This window comes from Sinocyclocheilus rhinocerous, unplaced genomic scaffold, assembly GCF_001515625.1.
Source record: "Sinocyclocheilus rhinocerous isolate Xijiao unplaced genomic scaffold, SAMN03320098_v1.1 scaffold364, whole genome shotgun sequence".
Taxonomy (NCBI): domain Eukaryota; kingdom Metazoa; phylum Chordata; class Actinopteri; order Cypriniformes; family Cyprinidae; genus Sinocyclocheilus; species Sinocyclocheilus rhinocerous.
This window is the reverse complement of record NW_015659024.1, coordinates 565,931-575,507: the sequence shown is the minus strand read 5'-3', so window position 1 is coordinate 575,507 and position 9,577 is coordinate 565,931.

Below are 9,577 nucleotides of genomic sequence, written 5' to 3'. Positions count from 1 at the left end.
CTAAGGGTGCTTTCACACCTGGCCTGTTGTTTCGGAACCTGGCGCGTTTCCCCCCTTAGCTCGGTTCGTTTGGGCATATGTGAACACGGCAATCGCGCTCGGATCCGCGCCAAATAATCGGTCCGAGATCGCCTGAACGAGGTGGTCTCGGCTCGATTGAAAATGAACTCTGGAGCGGTTCGGTTGTAGTGGGAAAGCAATCCGATCCAACGGACCAACGAACCAGGCTATATCAGAGTGTATGATGGGTAATTACGTAAGTTCCGTGAAAAGCATTAGCTTTGTTGTTTTGCTAATACTTCAAAATGAACCTGTGAATGTCTGTGGGTGAGCACGTCTTCGCCATTCAAAAATCAAAGTACACTTTTTCATTTTATAATGCCGTTTTATTGCTCTTCTTCGTAGTAGGTGCATTTTAAAAAAAAATTCCCGATCAATCGTGGACTCCTGCTCAAAATGATAAATGAATATAATGGCAGCTACAAAAAAAAACAACAAAAATAAGCCTATCATGTGTTTTTGCTCAATATTATTATAGGGGGAGATCTGTTAGTGTTTAATGTTGTAATATTTTGAAATTTAAAAGGGTTATTCGTATGTATAAGTTTGTGTGGTTACCATTGTCCTGAAGAGTAGAGCCTGTTGTTAGGTTGACGTTTGGCTGAATACCATTAAGACTATATATTACTTTATTCACTATCTTGTAACGTGTGTACTTAATACCGCTGATATTTGTCCGCTGATAATCTGAGTTAACATCAGGGAATTATGGGGTGCCGCAAGGATCCGTGTTAGGCCCTCTGTTATTTTAAATATACATGCTGCCAGTTGGCAACATTATTAGAAAACATGGAATTAGTTTCCACTGCTATGCCGATGATACTCAGTTATATATTTCATCACGACCAGATGAAATTTCTAAACTATCCAAGTTGACAAAATGTGTTAAAGATATAAAACATTGGATGACCAGTAATTTCTACTATTGAATTCAGACAAGACTGAGGTATTACGTATTGGACCAAAAACCTGCACACAGAATCTCTTAGAATACAATTTGCAACTACAAGGATGTACAGTTATGTCATCATATGCAGTTAAAGACCTGGGTGTTATATTAGACAGCAACTTGTCTTTCGAAAATCATATTTCATATGTTACAAAAACAGCCTTCTTCCACCTCAGAATCATTGCTAAGCTACGGAACATGTTATCTGTTTCTGATGCAGAAAAGCTAGTTCATGCATTCATGACCTCTCAACTAGATTACAGCAATGCACTACTAGCTGGTTGTCCTGCATCTTCAATAAACAAGCTACAGTTAGTCCAAAATGTAGCTGCTAGAGTTCTTACCATGTCAAAAAAATATGATCATATTACCCCAATTTTATCATCACTACACTGGTTACCTATTAAGTTCCGTATTGATTTCAAAATATTGCTACTGACCTATAAGGCACTAAATGGTTTATCCCCTGTTTATTTAACTGATCTTCTTATGCCATATAATCCATCACGCTCTTTAAGGTCACAAAACTCTGGACTTTTAGTAGTACCTAGGATATCTAAGTCCACTAAAGGAAGGAGATCATTTTCTCAACTGGCTCCTAAACTCAGGAACAGTCTTCCTGATAATGTCCGGGGCTCAAACACACTCGCTCCGTTTAAATCTAGATTAAAGACACATCTCTTCAGCCAAGCATTCACATAATGAATCTCAATCTCACCCTTGTTCCCAGTTAGATCAGATAAAAGTCACAAACATATTTTTGGCTTGAAACGTTATTAAGAGCAGCTACGCTAATTCTTTTCCATTTGTCTTTCTGTTCCTACCCCGGGATGCCCATCTCGAGGTATCTAGAGATTACGCCAGCTCCAGCGTGGATCCAGCCTCATAGAAAGACTTCAGATGACCCAACAACTGTGAAGAAATGATGCTGACCCCTGCGAGGACCCCAGATGACGCCAACTTGAATCGATATGCATAGCTGCCAAATTTTCTCTATATTGTAATCATTATGATCACACCTGTAATAATCACTTTAATGAGCTTCTACCTGAAATTAATTCATGTTAGCTAACTGTATGATTATATTACCTTGAAATGTTCATTTGTTAAAAGAACATTACTTGGACACATTCACTTCTGATAACAGATCACTCTAAATTGTAATGTAGACACATGCATTTTCTATAAAGCTGCTTTGAAACAAAGTGTATTGTGAAAAGCGCTATACAAATAAATTTGAATTGAATTGAATTTATTTAAAAAGTAATTGATGTGCACTTTTCAGCACAGTGATAGTCTGTTCATTAAGTGCTTTAGTATGAGCAGGTGTGCTTATGCTATTGTAAACTAGCTATATTTTAAAATATGAAACATATATTGTAAATGATCATTAAACATAATATTCCATATATGTGTGTATATACTGCATGAATAAATATTTGTTCAATATATTTATACACATGCAGTACCATATCTTATCACATGTATCTTTATATTATAAAGTATATTACTGAATATAAAATTACATACATTGTGATATATAAGTAAATATATTGTCACATATTTTTCAATATATGAAAGCGGCAATTCCTTATGTATTATTCAATATATTGTAATATATTTACACAATATATTATTCTGTATATTTTATGATATACTGTTATATCAGTGAATATATTGATCATTCATATATTAGGAAATATATTTTCTTTGCGTAAGGGTAGCCATGTCCTAGCAACCAGCCAGAACACACTAGTTTATCTTACTAAACTCGTAGAGATTGATTTGTTGTGGATGGCCTTACTGTGTATGAGTATGAATGCTTGTAATGGGCAGTACCTGCACTTCTATAATTTACAGAGTACCAGCAGTTTTTTTTCTTTTGTAACATTGCTTTTTAGAGTCTCCTGGTGTGATGTAATTTCTTTACTTAACACAAGTCAGCGGGTGAATCATTGCTTCTTGTGTTCAGTGCTTGAAATGGGCACTTCCACAGTATTTGATTATTTATTATGCCGGAACTCTGTTGGATAATTATTTTCACTATTATTTGCATTGGTCATTGGTAAGCCACAGGGAACCTTGAACCAGATGTATATTTCAAGATGTGTTGGGAAAGCTGAGTGCATTCTGAAAGATGCTACTCATCCTTTGAATGATCAGTTTATCTTATTGCCTGCTAGAAGATGTTATTTAATGCCCAGGGCCGAGAGAAACATCTATAAAAATGAATTTATAGCTGCAGTAATTGGATATCTGAATCAAAACACTAAGGTGGAATGATCTGATACGTCTTTTTGAAATTTGTGTGGTTTTAAATGTTATGTATGTCTGATGTCAATGGTGTGGTCAATTTTCAACCATTGGGGTTGGCAATAAAGTTGTGTTGTATTGTATTGTATTGTATTGTATATATATTATGTTCAAGCACTGGATTTATGAATCACAGACATTGTGCATTTGCTTGGAACCACTTTTAGTAGTTTAGGCTTCACAGAAATAGGATTGAAAGATATTTTATAGATATTTGATGACAATAGGATTTCAGTAATAGACTTACAGATTGACGCCATGTAATAATACATAAAACAATCAATGTTTTTCACCTTTTTTCATCAATAATCACAATTATGAATTCCATAAAAAAAAAACATTACATATTGTAAAATATGACATAATTAATAGTTAGTTCCTGTTTGTCATGTGTACACCAATCAATCATAATGTAGCACAAAAAGCTCAAAGTTCAAAGAAAAAGTTGTGATTTTCAGGCCTAATTCTGAAATCAACTGAAAACGTCTCAGGTTACGCATGTAAAAATGGCTCCCTGAGAAGGAGAACGAGACACTGCGTCTAAAGACACTTTGGGGAATGCCTCCGGCATGACCATGTCTGAAGTATGTGTATAACAGCGACAATGACATTGGTCTGCAACAGCCCATGACGTAACTCTAGAGCGACCGTGAGCACAAAAGGGCAGCTAGAGTACACGTCATTAGCACTTTTGCCTGAAGGAGTCGTGACCAGGTATACCCAAAGCATGGCAGCGAGACGCAGTCTCTCATTCCCCTTCTCAGGGAACCATGGTTATATGCATAACCTGAGACATTCCCTTATCGAATGGGAACTCACACTGCGTCCAAAGACACTTTGGGGAACGAGTACCCACTACGCCATGCTGACGGAATAACTGCCTAAGCAGCTAAGACAAGCACAAAGAAGGCTCACTCAGGTCAACATAGAGCTGTGAGTGACATTATTCCCTAAGGCCACAACCAGAGCTCATGCCATATGCAAGGAAGCTCATACCTAGCCGAGGCGAGTGCTTGCCCCAAGGGCAGAGCTCAAGGTCCGGTAATGCCAGTCTTCCTGACAGGCATCACCATAAAAGGAATACAGGCAAGGAGAACCGAGAGTTCCCTCCCCATGTCACTACACTAGGGGGATAAGAATCAACCCCTGAGGACCCCAGGGGAGTTGAAAAGCCTGCTCATTCCTGCCCGACTCAAAGTCAGCAACACTGAGCCACACTAGATCGGGCCCGAGGCAGGTCCAATCAAAGACAGTTTACCAAGGCGGCCCCAAGAGGGCCGAACATCTAGTATCACAATCTCTGGCTGGAGTTCAGGTGAGCGAAGACCTCAGCAGAATGACTCTCTAAACGAGAGTAGATCAGCCCTACTCAACCATAAAGAGAGTTTATCAAGGTGTCCTCATGAGGGCCGAACACTTGACCTCACTGTCTAGCTAGAGCTCTGGTGAGCGGAGGCCTCAGCAGAATGACTCTCTAAGCGAGAGGAGACCAGACCCTCGACCATAAAGACAGTTTATCAAGGCGGCCTCACAGAGGGCCGAACACTTGACCTCACTGTCTAGCTGGAGCTCAGGTGAGTGGAGGCCTCAGCAGAACGACTCTCTAAGTGAGAGGAGGCCAGAACTACCCAACCTTAAAGGGTTAGTTCACCCAAAAATGAAAATTAGGCTGCGTTTTACTCACCCCCGAGGCATCCTAGGTGTATATGACTTTCTTCTTTCAGACGAATCCAGTCGGAGTTATATAAAAAATTGTCTTTGATCTTTCAAGCTCTATAATTTCAGTCAGCGGGTGTTGCATTGCTTCAGTCCAAAAGACCTGAAATAAAAAGCGCCCTTCCATAAAAAAAAGTGTCTCACACGGCTCATGCTTGAGGCTCATGCTCCGGGGTGATGATCAGCTCAGTCGCGGCTTTGCACACTGGCTCTCGTGTCGCGGCGGGCTCAGGCTCTCCGTCTGCGGCGGGCTCAGGCAATAGCTCCGTGCAGCGGGAGGACGACTGACTGGTCTCTGGTTCGTGAGTGGGGCTGGAGATGTCTTCCTCGGCGGGGCAGATGGAGAAATACAGTCCATTTCTCTCCAGCACCCACTCCACGAAAGAGGCGAAATCCTCCTTGGGACCGTTCGCTGGCAGGCGTGCCTTACACCACTCGCTAAGGCTGGTGTGATAGAATATGCTGAGCGAGCGGTCAGGGAAGTGTGTAAGGCACGCCAGATCTACAAAGTCCCTGGTATGGTCCTCCAGCGAACAGTCCTGTTGCTCCAGGCACAGGAGTTGGACGGCTGGGATACCCATTCCGGGAGAGGGAAGAAACAAAACAAAAAAGAAAGAAAAACAACGCTAGAATTAATCACTTTGAGGGTCTGCTTCTGTTACGGTAGGGTGCTATTAAAAGCGCATGATGAGGGAGAAATCCAAATAAAGTCTTTAATGAGAAATCCACAGAAATAATCCAACGGGCGTCGGCGACGTGTCGGCGATTCCCTCAGATCGCGTCTTTGATAATTCACACTGCGTGATTGTCACTCGCGTGAACGAGCACCTATTTGCCTCCGATTTCGGGCATTTGTCGGCGATTTCGCAAAACCTGTCGGCGAGTGAAAAATCGGGCTAAAATCGTGCAGTGTGAACTCGGCATAAGGCAGGAGAACAGGAAAACAAACAAAAGTCCATAACCGTGACAAATGCCAGGGGTGCTTATTTTTTTCCCATGATGAAACCTGTCTTGTCTTTTTCAATTGGTAAAGGAGGAAGCTGATCATTGTCAGATGAGTGTGTGGTGATGAGAGATGGTAATGTCAGACGCATTGTAGTATACAGCCAATTCCATTCTTTTTTTTTTTTTTTTTTTTTAAATGTGAACCATTGCTTTAAGTTGCTTTTGCTTTTTGGGCTTCATAGCATCTGTCCAGTTTTGGCAAATGTTCTGGCAGGGTTCTCTTAAAGTTATGAACAAACATTCTTCCAGTTACGTTAATAGAATGTTTACCTGGTCTTCAGTAATGTTTCTAAAAACACACAAAAAAATTTTATAGATCATTTATGGAATGTTTTTATTTTTTCTGAAACATTTTAGTTGGATGTTAGTTTAACACTTTTTAAATGTAACTACTTGTTTCATAATGTTCAGAGAACATTTAAAAGTAACGTTCCCATAATGTTTGCAAAATTATCAAATGGAACGTTACCTTAACGTTCATATAACCAATAAAACTGCATGTTTTGAACATTCAGAGAACATTAACATTTGTATAACTTTATGGAAACGTTAGCAAAACGTTCTTAGAACATATTTTTGTTAGCTGAGCCGAATTAAGAGGGAACAATCACAGAATGTTCTGACAAGGTTCTTTCAATGTTATAGACAAACGTTCTTCCAGTAAAGTTAACAGAATGTTCATTCAAAGTTATCTTGCCTGTAATAATGTTTTCAAAACTTTGGCATAAATACATTACTTATATATTTTTCATGTATCTTTGTTTCTGAAACATTTTAGTTGGATGTTCAACCAATGTTCTTTTTTTTTTTGTTGATAATGTTGGTCTAATGTTCCCATAATGTTTGCTAAATTATCAGATGGAATGTTGCATTAAAGTTTTCTCTAACATTCACAAAGGAAAAAAAGGGGGAAAAAAAGCTTTAAAATCATTTTAAATAACTGGACATTTTGAACATTCAGAGAACTTTCAAATTTAATATTTTCTTAATAGGAACATTAGCAAGACATTCTAGAACATATTATTGTTAGCTTGGTGAATGCGATTTTCCATGTATGAAAGAGGACTTGATCTGCTTCATGGGTTTGTTACACACTAAGAAGTGCACGTTCACTGACCCACAGCTGCTGGAAGCAGAGAGGCAGTGGGGGAGCAACAGAGGCCAGATACAAAGGACACATCAAAGCTCACAGAAGTGGAGACCATTCCAGCATTCACTGTAAGGACATTGTAGATGAGGAATTATAACATAAAATGATCAGTGAGATCGCCAAACACCTGCTTGTTTTGACTAGAGTCTCTCAAAAGGCCATTTACACACAAAGCGAATGAGTAAGCCCTCACAGAATGACTCATGAGACATGAGGAGGGACTTATTGCTGGAATATTTATTCTATTAAACCCAGATCATATCTAGAGACCAGAATATCACAGAGACATGATGGTGGACTCTTTTGATGTGGACCGGTAATCCGCCATCTAAAAAACACCCAGGGCACCTTAGCAAAACCAAACACCCACAATGGGTTTTGCACACCTTTGTGAAAAAAAAGTGTGCTTAAATATATTGATGTGCACTTGTAGTGTACGTTGAATCTTAAAAGTATATTTTTAAGAAACTGTAGCCTACTTGTAGATGATGTAATATTAATAAAAGAAAAGGCCACTTAAGTGACTTAAAATGAGACTCTTTCATGACACTTTCAAGTGTTTCTTAACACACTTAAGTGCATTTAAAAAAAAAAAAAACACTTTGTCATAATGTCGGAAGAGTGAATTTCGAGGGGAACGTCGTTCCAGTTTTTTTTTTTATCAAAATGATTTCTAAATTTTATCCATTCAAAAGACTACGAAAGCGATCCCAGTTCTGCGCATAAAAACGTAGCGGGATATTTGTGTCTATGGTAAGCTGCGAAATGCCGTCTTTTGTGATTGGCCATAATACCCGCAGACTGCAGTCAATGGAAATGCTTCTCTATCGGAGCGCGTCCTGCTCCTCACAGGCACAGATCGTGAAAGCAGACTTCAGTTTTTGTTCAGTGCTGAGTCATTCAACCTCAGATCCTCTCATTATAACAAACAAAGTGTAGACACGATGTAAATAATAGATTCAGTGTGCAGTGTAGACAGCTTCATTAATTATATGTAAGTTGGTAAAGGGAGTTTGCAAATGTTAAATTGAATTTATACAACAGTTTTATAAATTTTTGATTTTACACAAAAGTTAATATTAAGTGACTTGCATTTTAGGAATACTTTTGTCTGTTTGTGCTCTATTTCGTCAACAAAAATAGTTCCAACTTCCAAACAAGGTCACAGCTGAGCTGCTGCGCATCTCCAAGCAAACATAGTGGTGTTTCGTTTACGAATGAATCTGCGTTTTTGAACAAATCAAGTAAGTCACTGATTCAATGACCCATTCATAAAGACAAGTCACTTGCTTCGTTCCTAAATGATTCAGCCATTTGAACAAATCGATTGAATGAATGATTCAGTCACTTGCCGCCACCAACTGGCGGTTTCAGTTTAATTTTTAAAGTATAAATTGAGCTATTTAAATCCTTTTTCTATGTTCAAAACTTTTAAAACATTAATCGCATAACATTGTTATCATGAATTTAAATACGTTCAACATTGAGTCTCATTAAACAGTCTGTAAATATTCCTTAATTTGTGTTCTGTTCACAATTCAAAGATGAATTGTTGATGCTGATTTCATTTGACTGGTAACTTATTCTTCCTGATTGTATCTTATTATTTTAATTGAATTTATTGTTTAATTAAATTTTTTTATAAAAGTTTATAAAATATAATGTTCTTTTACACAAAAGATGACATACATTTAATAAAGTTAGAAAGAAATGGCATTATGAAGGTAAACTTTACACTTTAAAGGATCAAATATCACCTCGTAATGGGAAGGTTAATTTCTCTCATTGATCAGAAGCTGTTCCTAAATTTTATTTATTTCTTTTGTAGGACACAAGTGCTCCTATAAAGAAATGTAAGCATAGAGGTCCTGAAGAATGTAATGTTATCTTTTAGAAAACGAATTGCAAATGTTTATGCAAAGTGTAAACTATTAAATATAATCTACAAATCATGCAATACTGTACCACTAAATAAGATGTGTTGTGGGCTTAGCTAATCAGGCCAATTAGAGACAATTACTAATCATTCTCATTTTTATTAAATCATTCTTTCAGTATATATATATAGCACATTTAAAATTTAGCTTACACTGACCAAAGTTCTGTACAAAACAATCATAAAATACAGTAAAATATAAAATAAAATACAAATTAAAATCCAAGATAACTATACTAATTCATAAATTAAAAATCAGGAAAGGCCATAGAATAAAGATGTGTTTTAAGTCTAGACTTAAAAACCGAAATAGACAGATCACTCTTAATGTCAGGTGGCAACTGATTCCATAACCGTGGAGCAGCTAACGCAAAGGCTCTGTCACCTTTAAACTTAAGTCGTGACCGTGGGACATATAAAAGAGCTTTATTAGCAGATCTTAGGAGCA